This window comes from Phyllobates terribilis, unplaced genomic scaffold, assembly GCF_046119375.1.
Source record: "Phyllobates terribilis strain yellow unplaced genomic scaffold, ASM4611937v1 Scaffold_11__3_contigs__length_659146591, whole genome shotgun sequence".
Lineage (NCBI taxonomy): Eukaryota > Metazoa > Chordata > Amphibia > Anura > Dendrobatidae > Phyllobates > Phyllobates terribilis.
In genome coordinates, this window is record NW_027362771.1 from 167,220,259 (window position 1) to 167,237,845 (window position 17,587).

A 17,587-nucleotide genomic window follows, 5' to 3' on the forward strand; every position below is an offset into this window, starting at 1 on the left:
CGGGCAGCTGGAGATTTGGGAGCTGTGAGGAAGCAAGTGCGATTGGGGTGACACCTTTGAGGACTGGAGTATTTGTGATGTGGAGGAGAGCCCACTTAAAGGAGCACTTGATATCCGTTGAAGCACCTGCTGTTTTTGTGCCTCATCTGGAATTTGTAGCGATTGGCGTGGCCATAAGAAAGGGATCTTATCACATTGTCCGCTAAAAGAAGTAGACATTTTAGTTTGGCTGGAAGATGGTTTTTCTTCTGCAGATGTTACTGTTGCTTTAACACCTACCCCACGGACACGACCTTTTTTCCCCTTCCCAACACGCCTATTCCCCTTTCCACCAGCAGCAGGCCTTTTTCCACTCATTTTGGTGGTTAACTAATTCACAACTCTGGAGTTGTTTGCACAAAAAAACAATGGATGGGAACCGAGCAGAGCTGAGTGGCCAAACTGTGGTATTAGGCCAAAACTATTGGCTGGGTTAGATGCAGAAAAAAATTATATTCAGTTTGCAACCTGATGGAGGTCAGTATAGATGGACTAATAGAGAAAGTCCCACACACTGCTAGAAGGCCAAATATTTTTTCAGAGCTAGATGCAGATAAAAATTATATTCAGTTTGCAACCTGATGGAGGTCAGTATAGACGGACTAATAGAATGATGCTATGCCCAAAAGATTTTACTTCACTAGGTGCAGTAAAAAAATTGGTATTCTATACACAGGTGGTATATCTTGCAACACAGATAGGCTACTCCACTGACTAACACACTCTGCAATAGGCCAAAAAGGATTAGCTTTGCTAGATTCAGCCAAATGCTGTGAAAAAAACTTGCACAGCACTGGCACAGACCTGCTTGGCAAAAACTGATAGGAACTGATGTAACCTAGTCCTGAAAAGGACTGCAATTACAATTAGTCTTTACTCCCACAATCTATCTATTTAAGAGCACAGACCTGCCTGATAAAAGTCGTAGGAAATGCTGTAACCTAGTCCTTAAAAGGACTGCAATCACAACTATTCCCTACTCCCAAGCTATCTGTAGATTTGTGCGAAAATTGGCTTGAAATTAACAAGGTATAGCGCACACAGCAACAGCGGTGCCGTCTAACACGCAGCTGCAGCAGTGAGAAAATGGTGGCGACGGGGAAAATGGCTTGGTCTTATAGGGCAAGGACATGTGACATACACTGCCAATGACACATGCCCTTGCTTGTGTGAAAAAAAGCACTTTGCTCCGTGTGTGCGCTGCTGATAGGCTGACAGATTGCACCTCCCCACTGTAAATGCGGGAAAGAGAAAAAAAAATGGAGATCTTCATTATTCCTGCAGAGATCCATCCACTGCCCCTCCCCCCACCCCGCTGTACACTCAAACTGCGTATTAACATTAATTTTCATCATTACTGAGAAAAAATCCAGTTATGATTTTGGTGCACGAGCAGTTATCGAACATCTCCTCGAACAGCCGAATTTTTCTCAAATCGTTCGTGTTCGCCGAACGGCTCGAACACCGCCCAAAACAGCTCGAATTTGAGATTGGCGAACAGTTCGAGTCGAACAACGCTCATCTCTACTTTTAAGCAGTCCTTTCGGAGGAAGAAATTTGGCCGCAGAAGGACATCCACAGAACAGTCTAGATGGGAGGATCGTTCCAGAAAAGGGGAAAGGGTTTTTATTCGGCGGACCCTCCCAGGATAGTCGCAAACCCCCAAAATGACACACTAGCCCAAGTGGGAGGGAGGCTCTCTTTCTTCCAGCCTGGGAAAGGATCTCTTCCAACAGGTGGATCCTCAAATTAATAAAATCAGCATTAAAACTGGAATTTCTGAGGAACCTGCCAGAGAGATTTATTCTGACTGCCTAAAGATCCTCTCTACCAGAACAGCGGGCACTGGAGGAAGAGATTTCAGGTCTCCTGCAAAAGAACGTCTTACTGGAGGTATCGCCACAAGAGGAAAGAAGAGGGTTCTATTCCCCCTTATTCCTTGTAAAGAAACCGGACAATTCATACAGAGTAATCATCGACTTGAAAGGCCTGAACAAATTCCTGAACATTCCATCATTCAAGATGGAAACAATAAAATCAATGATAAGCCTTCTATTTCCCGGCTGCTACATGGCAGTGTTGGACCTAAAAGATGCGTATTACCATGTGCCAATCCATCACAACCTTCAAAGATACCTCAGAGTGGCCGTAACTGTACAGGGAGTCGTCAAGCACTTCCAGTACAGAGCTCTTCCCTTTGGCCTAGCAGTAGCGCCCCTCATATTCACAAAACTTATACAGGAGGTTACGGCTCATCTCAGGGAGGAAAACAGATTTATAATCCTGTACTTGGACGACTTCCTAATAGTGGGAAAAACTCACGATCACTGCCTGGCCCAAGTGGATCAGGTGTGCACCATCTTAAAAAACTTAGGATGGTGTTTAAACCTAGAAAAATCAAAACTGATCCCGCAAACAACTCAGATCTTTTTAGGCCTTAGGCTGTGTGCCCACAATGCTTTTTTAATGCGTTTCTGCAGCGTTTTTGTAGCTGCGGAAACGCTGCAGAAACGCATTAAAAACGCATGGTAGAAGGGCAGCAATGTTCCCCAATGATAATCCGCATGTGCTGTGCACATGCTGCGGAAATTTCCGCTGCAGATTATCATTGCGGAAAAAAACGCAGCACTACCAATTATTTTGCGGAAGTGCTGCGTCTTCGCCACCATTGACTTTCATTAGATCGCATGGATTACGCATCACTGTATATGTAGATGCGTAATCCAAGCGTTCTAATGTGCGGATGGTACCCGGGTGGAGAGGAGAGTCTCATCCACACCCAGGTACCATTAAAAAATCTGTAAAAAAAGAATAAAATAAAAAATAAATGTATATTTACCTTCCGGCGGCCCGCGCAGCTCTCCTCCTCCTTGCTTCCCGGCACTTTGCAGTGGATTGAAGGACCTGCGCTGACGTCAGAGTCATGTGACGGGTCACGCGACGCTGACGTCGGCAGGTCTTTCAATCCACTGCTGCCGGCAGCTGGGACCGAGCGAAACAAGCCAGTGCGGGCCATCAGAAGGTAAGTATATATTTATTTTTTTATTTTTAACCACTCTCTCGGGTCACACTATATAAATCCATGCAGTTTGCATGGATTTATATAGTGTGACCTAGTTGTCACAAGCACTTTCCAAGTGATGCTAATCGCTTGGAAAGCGCTTGTCAATCCGCATGCGGAAATGTCAGTGAATAACGCTCCATTTCCGCATGTCCCTGGCAGGAAAACGCATGTACAATCCGCATGCGTTTTTTCTGCCAGGGAGATGCAGAAACGCTCAGGAAAAAATCCTGAGCATTTCTGCATCGTGGGCACATAGCCTTACTCTGGTTTCAGTTCGACAGGAATGCTGCCTACCCGAGCAGAAAAAAATAAAAAATAAAAAATTTAGTTTCAGCAGCCATAACAAACCCAGTAATGACTCTCGGGGAGCCATGTCTCTGCTGGGGTCTTTCACTTCCTGCATTCCAGTGGTATGCTGGGCCCAATTTCATTCAAAGGAATTACAATGGGATGTCCTAAAGAACGAAATCATCCTCCGGGGGCATCTGGAGGGCAGATTAACACTCCCTCACAATGTAATTCAGTCACTGCATTGCTTAATGACTAACACGTTCTGGACAGGCGTCCCCTGGGTTCCCCTTATTACCAGAGTAATTACTACGGATGCCAGCCCCAGGTGGTGGGGGGCGCACCTAGACTACCACCCGATACAGAGGACTTGGTCAGAGGAGGAGAGTCTGGAGTCTTCCAACATGTGGGAACTACGAGCAGTAGAGAAGGCAATCAGCTTCTTACTCCTTCTACGAGGACATCACATAAAAGTTCTGTCCGACAACCAGGTCACTGTGGCATATGTGAACCACCAGGGGGGAACTCGCTCAAAATCACTAATGCCAGTTGCGGGGAGGATATTTTCTCTAGTGGAAGGGAAAGTTCTCTTTAAAGGCCCTTCATATCAGAGGAGAGGACAACAAGAAGGCAGACTTTCTAAGTCGCAGGCCACTATTGCAGGGAGAATGGACTCTAAATCATTCAGTCTTCCGCCAGCTAGTGGCCATGTGGGGGTCTCCAGAGGTCAACCTATTTACAACTCGTCAGAACAGCAAATTAAAAAAGTTCTGCTCACTGAATCCCACGGAAAATCCTCTAGCAGTAGACGCCTTCCAGTGCAGAAGGGATTTCAGTATGGCCTATGCCTTTCCCCTAACGTGCCTAATTCCAGCAGTATTGAGGAAGATCCAGGAGGATCAGGCTCGAGTGGTCCTCATAGCCCCCTTCTGGCCCAAGAGACCATGGTTCTTTTGGCTGAAGAGCATGTCTATCACGAACCCCTGGATTCTTCCAGAGATATCCGACTTTCTTGCTCAAGGTCCTATATTCCATCCTCAGGTGAAAGGATTGCACTTAGCGGCCTGGAACTTGAGAGGTCGTTGCTAGAGCGTCAGGGTTTCTCATCGACTCTAGTTACTACTCTTCTAGGTAGTAGGAAACCAATCACTACTAAAATTTACAGTAGAATCTGGAAGAAATTCTTGTTATCTCAGGGATTCTCCCTGGGTGGGGGGCGGTTCCCGTAAAGGCCATCTTGGAATTTCTTCAAAAAGGGCTGGAAAAAGCACCCTAACCAAATCTCTGCCTTAGGGGCCTTGTATAATTATAATCTGGCTGGTAACAAATAGATTTCCAGGTTCGTGAGGGCATGCAGTAGAGCCAAACCAGCCCCTATAATAAGGGTCCCTTCTTGGGATTTAAACTTAGTGCTGAACGCGTTAACAAGTTCTCCCTTTGAGCCCCTTAGCTCAGGGTCCATAAAATTACCTAGCCTAAAAACAATACTTCTTGTGGCCTTAACATCAGCACGGAGGGTTAGTGCGTTACAGGCTTTATCTGCAGATCCACCTTTTACCTTAATTCTAGACGATAGGGTGGTTTTGAGACCAGACCCTGCTTTCCTACCTAAGATTGTATCTAAGTTTCATATGTCTCAGGAGATAGCCCTACCATCCTTCTGTCCTGAACCAAAAAATAGCAAGGAGGAAAGATTTCATACCTTGGATGTCAGGAGATGCCTTATGCATTATTTGGCATCCACAAGCTCATGGAGGAAGGATAGGGCTCTATTTGTCTCCTTTCAGGGCTCCTGAAAGGGATCAAAGGTCTCAAAAGGCACTCTATCAAGGTGGATCCCAGAAGCCATCACGATGGCCTATACGGGATCAGGCAGAGATCCTCTTAACAATCCGAAGGCCCACTCTACACGGGGCATGACTGCTTCCTGGGCAGAAAGAGCGGACGTGCCCATTGAGCAAATATGTAAGGCGGCCACATGGTCATCTCCGTCCACTTTCTATAATCGCTATAGACTTGACCTTTCTGCCTCCTCTGATCTCACATTTGGGAGAAGGGTTCTGCAGGCTGTGGTCCCTCCCTTACATACCTAGTTCTCTGTAATTCTCTCGTTGTCCTGTCATGAGTAACACTTATATTACTTACTGGTAATGTGTTTTTTTTTCGGAACCCATGACGGCACCTTTACATTCCCTCCCTATCACTATGGTGATCACCTTCCGGCTGGTGGGTATTGAAGTATTCACATGGGTGAAATTTGTTTATGGTTAATAAAATTATGTGCTCTAACCGGAGAGTCCTCTCATGCTCTGTAATCCACTGAGGCGGAGAGAGGCGCCGCCCTTTTTATCTTGAAGGTTTCCTGTCCTTGAAGGACGGATCCCCTCTCTCGTTGTGCCGTCATAGGTTCCGAAAAAAACACATTACCGGTAAGTAATATACGTGTTTCTCAGTGGAATTTATGGAAGACCTCCTCACAACGGTAAGAAGAACGATGGAGGTGGAAGAAGAGAGGCCCACTAGATCGGTCCAGGAAGAGATCTTCAGTGGTCTCCGTTCAAAGAAAAAGATGGTGTTCCCAATACATAAAAACATTCAGGACTTAATCCTGGACGAATGGGATTATTCGGAAACACGACTGAATATACCAACAGAATTAAAAGATCGGTTTCCGGTAGATGAAGAAACCTCAAAATGCTGGACCGAGATACCTAAAGTCGATATTCAGATGGCAAGAGCTAAAAAGACAACATTGCCATTCCAAGATTTGTCACAACTGAAGGATCCTCTGGACTGCAAGATGGACAGCCTGCTCAGGAAATCCTGGGAAACATCAGCAGCCCTTCTGAACACAAACGTAGTCTCCATGTGTATTGCACAATCCATGTCAAGATGGCTCAACCAACTTGATGAGCATCTGGCTATGGGCACATCCAGAGAAGAGATACAAGATTCCATACTTTTACTGCAGAAGGCCACTGACTTTCTGGCAGATGCTTCAGCGGAATCTGTGAGTAACCGCTAGGGCAGCAGTCCTATCAAACTCCACAATGCGAGCACTATGGCAAAAATCGTGGAATGGTGATGTGGCCTCCAAAATAAAACTCTGTTCTATTCCCTTCTGTGAGAATATATGTTTGGCTAGGCCCCTGACGACCTCCTGGAGAAGGCGGCTGATGAAGAGAAATCCTTGCCAGAACTCAGACACTACAAGAAGACCCACTTTCGCCCCCCCCCCCCATCCCCCCTGCCTTGGGAGCAGAATCTTCAGTACAAGGGGAAAGGGAAGTCCAATCGATGGAGCTACCCCAAAGGGGGGAAAGATAGAAATATTTTTTTTTTCTCTAAAGGACAGTGACAATAAAAGCGGTGACGCCAGAGCAGTAGGGGGACAAATCGCAAAATACCTTCCCCAATGGCGAAAGATTTGCTCCAGTCAATGGGTCTTGAAAGCAATTCAAGAAGGGGTGAAGATCGAATTTTCCTCATATCCGCCAAGGAAAGTAAGAATAACTCGTCTAACCTCCCCGAGATTAAAAACCACCCTGATGTCTGGCCTAAGAAACCTGCTATCCTTGGGAGCTATTTCACCGGTCCCAAAAACAAAGACACACAGGCCACTATTCACGCCTGTTTATGATAAAAAAAAAACCCCCAAAACAAACGGCACTTGCAGAATAATAATAAATCAATACATCATCTACCGAAGATTCAAGATGGAGTCCATCAAATCAGCAGTTCCCTTGATAGGACAAGAATATGTGATGGAAACCATCGACTTACGGGATGCATACTACCACCTCCCTATACATCCAACATACCGAAAATTTCTAAGATTTGCGGTGGTTCAAGGGGATCAGACGCTACATTTCCAATTCAACGTATTGCCGTTCGGAATATCCTCAGCACCAAGAATTTTTACCAAAATTATGTCAGAGGTAGTGGCTTCTATCAGGAAGGAGAAAATCTGCATCATTCCCTACCTCAACGACTTCTTACTAGTAGGTCCCTCGGTGGTATCACTCCAGGAAGATCGGCAAAGGACGATCCAAATCCTGACCACCCTAGGGTGGTTGATAAATCATCAAAAATCAGACCTGGTCCCTGCCACAGAAAAAACGTTCCTAGGTGTTCTATTAGACTCCGCCAGACAAACCTCCTTCCTACTAAAGGACAAGCAGATAGTTTTGAGGTCCAAGATAACAAATCTGAAGACGCGGAACAAGGTGTCCCTAAGATTTGCCATGTCAGCCCTTGGCTCCATGACAGCCTGCATCAAATCCATAGCCTGGGCTCAAGCTCACACCAGGGTGTTGCAAACCTATATTCTCGCACAGTGGGATGGATCCCCAGACTCCCTAAACAGGAAGATCATGATCCCTCATTATGTGAAGACCTCACTGTCATGGTGGCTCAGCCCAAGAAACCTAAGAACAGGGGTTCCATGGACTCAGTTCCCTCTGATAACAGTCACGGTAAACGCCAGTAAGACTGGATGGGGAGCCGTCGTCGCCCAGACCCCCTTACAAGGTACAAGAACCTAAAGTATCTCAACAAGAATATTCTTCTGGGCAGAAAGACCTCTTCGTTCCTTATCAGGTCTGCACATAAAAGGCTCAGACAACATCCAGGCCGATTTTCTGACCAGAAGGAATATCCGTCTGGGAAAATGGGAACTGAACTAAGACATTTTCCACATGCTGATCAGACGATTGGGTCGTCCGGAGGTGGACCTTTTTGCAAGACTCCAAAATACCAAGGCAGGAAAATACTTCTCCCTAGATCCAGGCGACGTATGCTTGGGGATAGATACATTTGCTCACCCGTAGCGTTTCCATCTAGCTTATGCCTTTCCCCCAATTCCATTGCTACCCAAGACCTTACAGAAAATAAGGACCGAGGAGGTCAAGATAATCTTGATAGCTCCACTTTGGCCAAAAAGGAGCTGGTTCTGTGCACTAAACAGTCTAAGCATAGAAGGACCCCTCATTCTGCCAGCAATCAAAAACCTTCTCCATCAGGGTCCAATACTCCATCCAGATCCAGAGAACCTCCATCTAGCGGCCTGACTTCTGAGTTCACAATCCTGAAAGCCAAAGGACTCAGACCGAGTAATTCATACCCTACAAAGAAGTAGGAAACAAATAACAAACTCCATATACAGCAAAATATGGACCTTCCTAACATGGTATAAACCAAATATGCCAGGTCTTTGGCATCCTGACATGACCCAGATCTTGAATTTCCTACAAGAGGGGCTGGAAAAAGGCCTTAAACCCAGCACCCTCAAGGTACAGATCGCAGCACTAAGTGCCTATTTTGACCAAAGCCTGACCGAACATCGATGGGTAAAAAGGTTCATGACAGCAGCTACTCATCTGCGTCCCAGAATAATCAGCCACGTTCCCTCCTGGGATCTTAATATCGTCCTTAAGGTCTGACACTACCACCGTTTGAACCTTTTGGCCTCAATAGAGCTGGAGAAGTTGGCTTGGAAATCAACTTTTTTTAGTAGCGATTACCACGGCCAGGAGAGTGGGAGAAATCCAGGTTTTCTCAGTGAATGACCCGTATTTGAGAATTCTGGATGATGGGATTATTCTACAACTGGACCCATCTTTCTTACCAAAAGTGGTCTCAGACTTTCACAGATCACAGGAGATAATTCTGCCCTCCTTATGTCAGAACTCAAAAAATAAAAGAGAAGAAGAATTCCATTCTTTGGACGTAAGGCGGGTCGTTCTTCACTACCTCCAAAAAACAGAGGCCTGGAGGAATGGATCAGAACCTCTTTATTCAGCCACCTGGTCAGAACAGAGGAAAGAGTCTCAACGAGTACCATTGCTAGTTGGATCAAGAAAGCAATTGTAGAATCGTATCAGATCCAAAATCTCTCACCGCCAGAGAAGCAGAAAGCGCACTCTACTAGAGCATGTCTGTCTCCTGGGCAGAGAAGGCTAACGCTTCCCTCGAGCAGATATGTAGAGCAGCTACCTGGTCCTCGGTCCATACTTTCACCAAGCATTACAAAATGAATTTTAATATCCATTAAAGACTTGGCCTTTGGGCGGAAAGTGCTTCAGGCCGTTGACCCTCCCTAAACATGAGTCTTTGGTACTCCTCCTTTGGTGCTGTCATGGGGGGGTTATTGGAGAAAATAGAATTAGACTTACCGGTAATTCGGTTTCTAATAACCCTCCCCGATAGCACAGATAATTCCCTCCCTGGCTTGGTTAGCCAAAAAATCATTTGACTTGAATAAGTATAAATATAATTTGAAGCATTCATACTTGTGTGGTCCTTTATAAAAAAAAAAACACTGGAGGGAGGGGCTATTTGACCTCTTTGTGTTTCCTGTCCCTATTAGGGTGGGGTGACATCCTCCTTTGGTGCTGTCGTGGAGGGTTATTAGAAACCGAATTACTGGTAAGGCTAATTCTATTTTTAGGAGTTGGTCCATCTTATACTGACTCCGATTCCACCAAAATGGACTCTGACTCCATGACTCCCACTCCATAGCCCTGCCTGTGTATTGCACCATAACTAAAAAAATATATAATAGGGAAAGATCCAATCTATATTGAGCATACATGTTAAACTCCTGGCCCGTAGGCTGAGTCTGGCCCGCAGGGTGATTATATTTGGCCCGCGACACCAGAACCATCACCCCTATGTGGAGCTCATTATACTGTATACTGGTTGGCCTATGACTTTATCCAAGTTTTTCATTTTGGCCCTCTGTGTGTTTGAGTTTGACATCCCTGATTAGAGGAAGCCTCTGGGATAGAGTCTCCTAAGTACTTCAAGAAAGATAGTAGCCGTAGAACAATTGTTGGACCAGGGAAGATGAGGACAGACCAGAAATAAAGTATACAGAGTATACATGCTTCCTAAATCACATGACAGCGCCAGCTTTGGCTTATGTATATGTTTGAAGACTACATCTTTTGAGCACCTACTCCACGATACAGTAGAGCGAACCTATTTGTAATGTGAGTAAGATGTTTCATACAGCTGTAGCAGAGGCGAGAGAGCCTTTAAGAGAACTCTGATATGATGCTTCAAAGATGGAGAGAGACTGCCATCTGCTGGCCAGACACAGTCAAGCGGAACAAAGATATACAGGAGAAGTTGAAGAGAGAGCAGATTTAGATGCTGGACCTGATCAGGTGACTTCCAGGAAGGAGTTCCTGGAGATAAGAGGCCAGCGCGCCAAGCCTGAGGAGTTTTTGGCGCCAAGCAGCAGAGAGGAGGAGACATGTTCTCTGCGTGCTGAGAAGCCCTGCGTGGCAGGCCTAAGCCAGAGGCCTGTGAGGTGCCACAGCCAGGCGCTGGTGGAAGAGCTCCAGATCCCTCACAGATGTGACCCGAATGCTGTGCCTGCTGAGGAGACTCGGAGCCTGCTTGCGGTGCTGAGTGAGTTCGCGGAACCTGACGTCGCCCGCCGACAGACTAGGTCTGGACCACCCTACCCAAGGCTTGAGAGATTGCCTCCAACAGCAAAGAGAGGAGTTGAGAGACGGTTGTCCCAGGAAAGTCACGCCAGTGAAAGCGGAGGAGCTGCATACGTGAACAGGGCCGTCACTTCTACTGTTCACTCACGGTACTGGGGCCAATTGGGTTTAGGTACACGGGTTGGGAGGGGAACGGTTGGGGTTAAAGAAGCTCAACGTGATCTAATTGAATTTGTCCGGAAAAGACTTTCGGCCTAGCGGGAATAACCGGTGACTCCCGCTAGGGCCATATGCAGACTTAAAGAACTCACGTGGTGTCCCACATGACTGAGGGCACCACATTACTTTGAGAGACTTCGTATTTTGCTAATATTTAAAATTACTGTTCATTACCCTTGTTGCCAATCCCTTGTTCAGAATACCTGAGATAGAGAGAGAGAGAGAGAGAGAGATATATATATATATATATATATATATATATATATATAATCTGTTTATATTCATCTCTGACTGTTCTCGCCTTGTGTCTCTGTGCGTTGCATTCCGGCACCTGCATTACACAGCCTTAAAGCCTTGCTCCAGGGGTCTGCAGGTGGAAGACGTAAGAATTTCACTGTGATGTCGAGACAGCGGACAGGATGTTAAGCTGAAAGATCTGACCCTGAAGTTGATTTGGGCTTCTCATAGCCTGGCTCTTCTCTCCTGACTGAACAACGACCTTACTAAAAAAAAATTGTCTTGTAGTCCAAAAAATACCGTCTTCTGTGTGTTATTTTTTGTAATAACAACTACCAGCAGAAGACAAGTTAGTAGTGGTTCAACAAGGTGTGTTCAATGGAAAAATATTTTCTGTACACTTTGAACCTATTAGACGAGTCCAGAAGAGTTTTTCTGTAACCAGCTCTGTTTATCCAATATGTTAAAGGGAACCTGTCATGTCGTTTTAGGCTATGTTCACACACATGTTTTTTTCTGCTGCGAATATAACTTTCCTCTAGCAGGAAAACAGCTGTTTAAAAAAAAAAAACAACGCGTATCTTTGACCACTCATTACTTCCTATGGGTGAAAATACGCAGCAAATACGCTCGTTTCTGCTGCAGAAACGCTGAAAGTGACATGCTCTAATTTCCAAATATGCAAGCAAACAAAAAGCAACATGTGTGAACAGAGAATTCTGGTTTCTCATACACTTTGCTGGTACTGCAAGACGCAGCTGAAAATGTTGTATAAAAATCTGCTGCAAAACACAACGTGTGTGAACATAGCCTTAAACTGCCCCCATTGTTGTCGGAAAGAAAATCTTCGCGTAACTGTGTAATAAACCAGGGCTGTGGAGTCGGTATAAAATTGACCAACTCCGACTCCTAAAACATATAATAAATTGGGTACAGTAGTTCAATGCAGTTTGTGGGGAATATTTTTTTCATAAGAATTTGGGTCTAGACTTTTAGCTGAGATGAATCTTAAACATGAGCCATGTATGAGGGAGTCGTGGAGTCTGTGTCATGGAAATTGAGGAATCTGATTCGGAGGTTTGGCTTACCGACTCCACAGCCTTGTAATAAACACTTAAGGTCTGTGATGCAATCTACTAATGATATTTAGTTTGTCAGGGTGACACTTTTTACTAGGTCAGTGATGGTGCTGTTCAAAACTATTCACGCTCACCGCATTCTGATTGCCGTGACTGGCCTGACGTAATGGCCTCGGCAATATCGCGCTTGCGCACTGCCCATCAGCTCCCCAGCATGCGCACTGAATCTGGGTGTACATCCCCAGCTTGTTTTCATGTGCGCATTATCTGGAGTTGCTGTGAGCCAGTGGCCACATGGTTTGTGAGCGTGCACGCTATGTGCACCACTGTCTTCCCGCTCGCTGCTGTGGAGCATGCGCACATGTGAAAACAAGCTGGAGACGTACACCCAGATTCAGTGCGCATGCCGGGGACCTGATGGACAGTGCGCAAGCATGGGATTTCTGAAGCCGGTGCTGTGATGTCAGGCCAGTCACAACAATCAATCACAATGCAGTGGGTATGAGTAATTTTGAACCGGACCATGACTAACTGAAGTGGTAAAAAGTGCCACCTGTATGACTGAAACTAAAGGTATGTGATGCAATCTACTAATGATATAAAGTGTTTTTACACATACACACGTGGTCAAAATTGTTGGTACCCCTCGTTTAATGAAAGAAAAACCCACAATGGTCACAGAAATAACTTGAATCTGACAAAAGTAATAATAAATTAAAAATCTATGAAAATGAACAAATGAAAGTCAGACATTGCTTTTCAACCCTGCTTCCTCAGAATTTAAAAAAAAAGTTAAACTCATGAAATAGGCCTGGACAGAAATGATGGTACCCTTAACTTAATATTTTGTTGAACAACCTTTTGAGGCAATCAATGCAATCAAACGATTCATGAAACTGTCAATGAGACTTCTGCACCTCTCGACAGGTATTTTGGCCCACTCCTCATGAGCAAACTGCTCCAGTTGTCTCGTGTTTGAAGGTTGCCTTTTCCAGACGGCATGTTTCAGCTCTTTCCAAAGATGCGCAATAGGTTTTAGGTCTGAGCTCATAGAAGGCCACTTCAGAATAGTCCAATGTTTTCCTCTTAGCCATTCTTGGGTGTTTTTAGCTGTGTGTTTTGGGTCATTATCCTGTTGCAAGACCCATGACCTGCGACTGAGACCAAGCTTTGACACTGGGTAGCACATTTCTATAGAATCCCTTGATAGTTGTGAGATTTCATTGTACCCTGCACAGATTCAACACGCCCTGTGCCAGATGCAGTAAAGCAGGCCCAGAACATAACAGAGCCTCCTCCATGTTTCACAGTAGGGACAGTGTTCTTTTCTTGATATGCTTAATTTTTCCATCTGTGAACATAGAGCTGATGTGCCTTGCCAAAACTTCCATTTTGTCTCCTCTGTCCATAGGACAATTTCCCAAAAGCTTTGTGGCTTGTCAACATGTAGTTTGGCAAATTCCAGTCTGGCTTTTTTATGATTTTTTTTAAACAATGGTGTTCTCCTTAGTCATCTCCCATGAAGTCTACTTTGGATTAAACGACGGATGGTACGATCTGACACTGATGTTCCTTGAGCTTGAAGTTCACCTTTAATCTCTTTAGAAGTTTTCCTGGGCTCTTTTGTTACCATTCGTATGATCTGTCTCTTTGATTTGTCATCAATTTTCCTCTTGCGACAACATCCAGGGAGGTTAGCTACAGTCCCATGAATCTTAAATTTCTGAATAATATGTGCAACTGTAGTCACAGGAACATCAAGCTGCTTGAAGATGGTCTTATAACCTTTACCTTTAACATGCTTGTCTATAATTTTCTTTCTAATTTCCTGAGACAACTCTTTCTTTGCTTTCTCTGGTCCATGTTGAGTGTGGTACACACCATGTCACCAAACAGCACAGTGAGTATCTGTAGCCCTATATACAGGCCCACTGACTGATTACAAGATTGTAGACACCTGTGATGCTAATTAGTGGACACAACTTGATTTAACATGTCCCTTTTGTCACATTATTTTCAGGGGTACCATCATTTCTGTCCAGGCCTATTTCATGAGTTTAATTTTTTTTTTAATTCTGTGGAAGCAGGGTTGAAAAGCAATGTCTGACTTTCATTTGTTCATTTTCATAGATTTTTAACTTATTATTACTTTTGTCAGATTCAAGTTATTTCTGTGACCATTGTGGGTTTTTCTTTCATTAAACGAGGGGTACCAACAATTTTGACCACGTGTGTGTATATACTGGGAGCTTTTCTTTCAGAAAACAATGCACATTGCATCACTAACACTGGGGACAGTTTAAAACACAAAGGACATCACGGGTTCCCTTTAAGAATTGGCCATCTGTCTCCTGGGATTTCTCGAGCCCTGTGTCCACCTCTAGATGTATACTGCAACATTAATTTGCTGGTGAATAGCAGTAAAACAGCTGTTGTACAACTTAAAAGGAAGAATTTAGCGAAGTTGCCAGAAAACTTGAGACACTTGCAAAAATCCTGTCATTTTAGCGCAGGATTGTCCCACTATTCAGACTTCTACTTGATGCAATACGTAACTCTGCTGTCAAGTTGTAGATGCAGTTCGATCTGTGGACAGTGTGGTATAGAGAAGCTGAGCAGGATGACATAAAAGATTATTGTAAAAACTTCAGTAACTTGCATTTTATTGAAATCTCAGGTGTGTGTGTGTGTGTGTGTGTGTGTGTGTGTGTGTGTGTGTGTGTATATATGCATAGGAGTCTAGTGGGCATCCTACTAGTGATTGACAGCTGTCACTGCATGCAGTCATACAGGGAAGACTGTAAATCACTGACTTAGACCGCCTACTGGATTTATGCAAAAAAGCACCAGGGATTTCAATGAATAAAATAAAGTTTTACTGAATTTCCCACAAAGATGTTTAGCCATCTGATCATCTTCTGCTCCAGAATGTCTTGCAGATCAGATATTGGTTTCAACATGACCGGTTCCTTTTGAAGTTGTATCAGGAACGGTGTGGAATCTCTCAAACTTGCTTTTAAATAAGTAGTTCTATGTTGAAAGCACTTGTATGTATTGCACTGCACACTGAGGGGTGTATTTTGTAGTCCATTCATCTGGATGGCCATTTTCAGATGCGAATACATGCTGTTGGAAGATGCCAAGGTCTAGCCTATAACTTGTCCTCCTTTCCTTCTAGTAATGCATTTAGAAGTCCAACAGACAGTTTAATATCTCCTTGTTCGATGCGGATATTGAAGAGCAAGAAATATGTTGGGTAAGTAACCTTTAACCCATTGAGTCCATTAGATCAGTTACCTCCAAGTGTAATGTTGCCTCATGGCTATAGGATATAGTGCAGGAATGGTCTGAGAAACTTGTATAGAATTGTTAGCAGAAATGTTGGACCATGTTTGTCCTCTTCTGCCATAAATCCCTTTTATGCAAGAGCCCATTGCTCTCCATTGAACGTTGTGGAGCATGTGAAGGCTGAGAACCTGTAAGTTCAGGATAAGTATCACCAGATCCTTGTTTGTCTCAGATGTGGGAACATGCATCTCTTAAGCATTTGGCGTGGCTTTGCCAAGTGATTAATTTAATTTACAGACCATACTAATGGACTTTTATTATTTTCTAGTGATTGTGGAATTGACACAAAACAGCAATTTCCGAAGTCTGACATAGATGGTAAAGAAAATGAAGGGTCCTGAAGATCTTGCCTGTTTTCCGCTGCTTATTGCTGTTTTGTCATGTTGTATGTTATTTGTGTATATGGCTGTCTAAGGTTAAAGTGCAGAGATTCTGCAATGCTCTCTACAGGACTGCTACATAAAAATGTGTTTATATGTTCTAGTAGTGGAAGATAAGGGACTACTTTTATTGTACAACCTTGTAAATCATTAGTCATTAAAAAATTACAAAATCTGACTTGTATATTTTTTTCTCATTGCTTATATACAGATTAGTCTCGCAGTTAGTTTCTGGTCTTGTTGGGATTACGATCTCATTTTGTTTCTTGTACCCTTGGTAAGCTTTGCAATGACCGTATCTTGTTGTTCCTGCTCATACACCTCTTTAGAAGTGTCACCAAGAGGCACAAGTTGTGGAATTATGAAAACTGCCTTCATGTTAATGATATTCAAAAATGTAAATAAGATGTTCAAAAGATATTGATTTTAGTATCACTGGTGGTGGGTGCTACACGCAGAAATGCATGCATTTACACGCTCTGGCATACTATCAAAGAAGAGATTATTAATGGTTGTATCAGGAATGTTCTAGCACGCTGAATGCTCTTGTCTGAACTATCTGTTCACAGTAATGCAAGCAACATTTGGCCTGGCTCTGTCATATGGGAAAACTGCTCCTCAGACACTTTTAATGCCCTTGGGAAAGCCTCTTCACGGTATTGCCCATGTGGTCTCCAGACTGATCTCTGGCTATCAAAGCCAAGTGGATCTTATTGCTGAAGAGGATAGATCTCTATTATAGCATCCAGTGCTGTCTTGCTTTGCACAATAATAGGCTTTGAGAAAGGTGGCATGTGATCAATGAAACGCCTGAAGCTGGACGTCTGGCTCATAGCCCAATGTTGTGCAGATGCCTTCTGATGGTTTGTGTAGACACTGACTCCTTCTGCTTGGATGTGACGTCTAATTTCACTTGCAGTACATAATGGATTAGTACGCGCATTTCTTAGAATCTGCAAAGCGTACATGGGTACTGCTATAAAGAGGCCTTCAAAAAAAGAACCTCTCTGCTCCTACTGCTACTGATTATGGTGTGGGGGTAGTGTAATGTATGTTAGGTGGGACCCCTCTGTTCTTCATTCCAGGTACACGAACAGCTTAGTGTTACATTGATTTGGTTAAGGAACCAGTGTCTTAAGAGCTGTTTTTCAACACAACACTAAGCCTCATGTTGCTTGTACTGAGCAGACAGCTCGACCTTAACTTGCTAGCATGGCCTTCAGCCTCACTCGCTCATAATTTGCATATCGTTAACATGTCTGTCGTTCTTGTGAACTCTATTTCACTTTTTTTTTTTTTTCCCCTTTTTTTGGTATTGCAATTTCAATGCAGTTTTCACATGTACCAAAGACACTTACACATGCACACCTATTATAATATGAGGCTGCGCACATGTCTGCGTAGTCACACAACCTTCCGGAAACACTGATGTCAGTACGTACCGCACACGGATGACATAAGGTATGTCTTCCCTATGCT

The 17,587-nt window shown here is 44.1% G+C and overlaps 1 long non-coding RNA gene across 5 annotated transcripts in view; it reads left to right on the top strand.

The window, feature by feature from the left end:
• Positions 1 to 16,292, top strand: part of LOC141165837 (uncharacterized) — an 86,560-nt gene extending 70,268 nt beyond the window's left edge. For all 5 annotated transcript variants that reach the window (XR_012251212.1, XR_012251211.1, XR_012251215.1 and 2 more), the window contains exons 3-4: positions 15,559 to 15,636; positions 15,997 to 16,292. This is a non-coding gene — a long non-coding RNA (uncharacterized lncRNA). The remainder of the gene's footprint in view (positions 1 to 15,558; positions 15,637 to 15,996) is intronic.
• Positions 16,293 to 17,587: the final 1,295 nt, after the last annotated feature.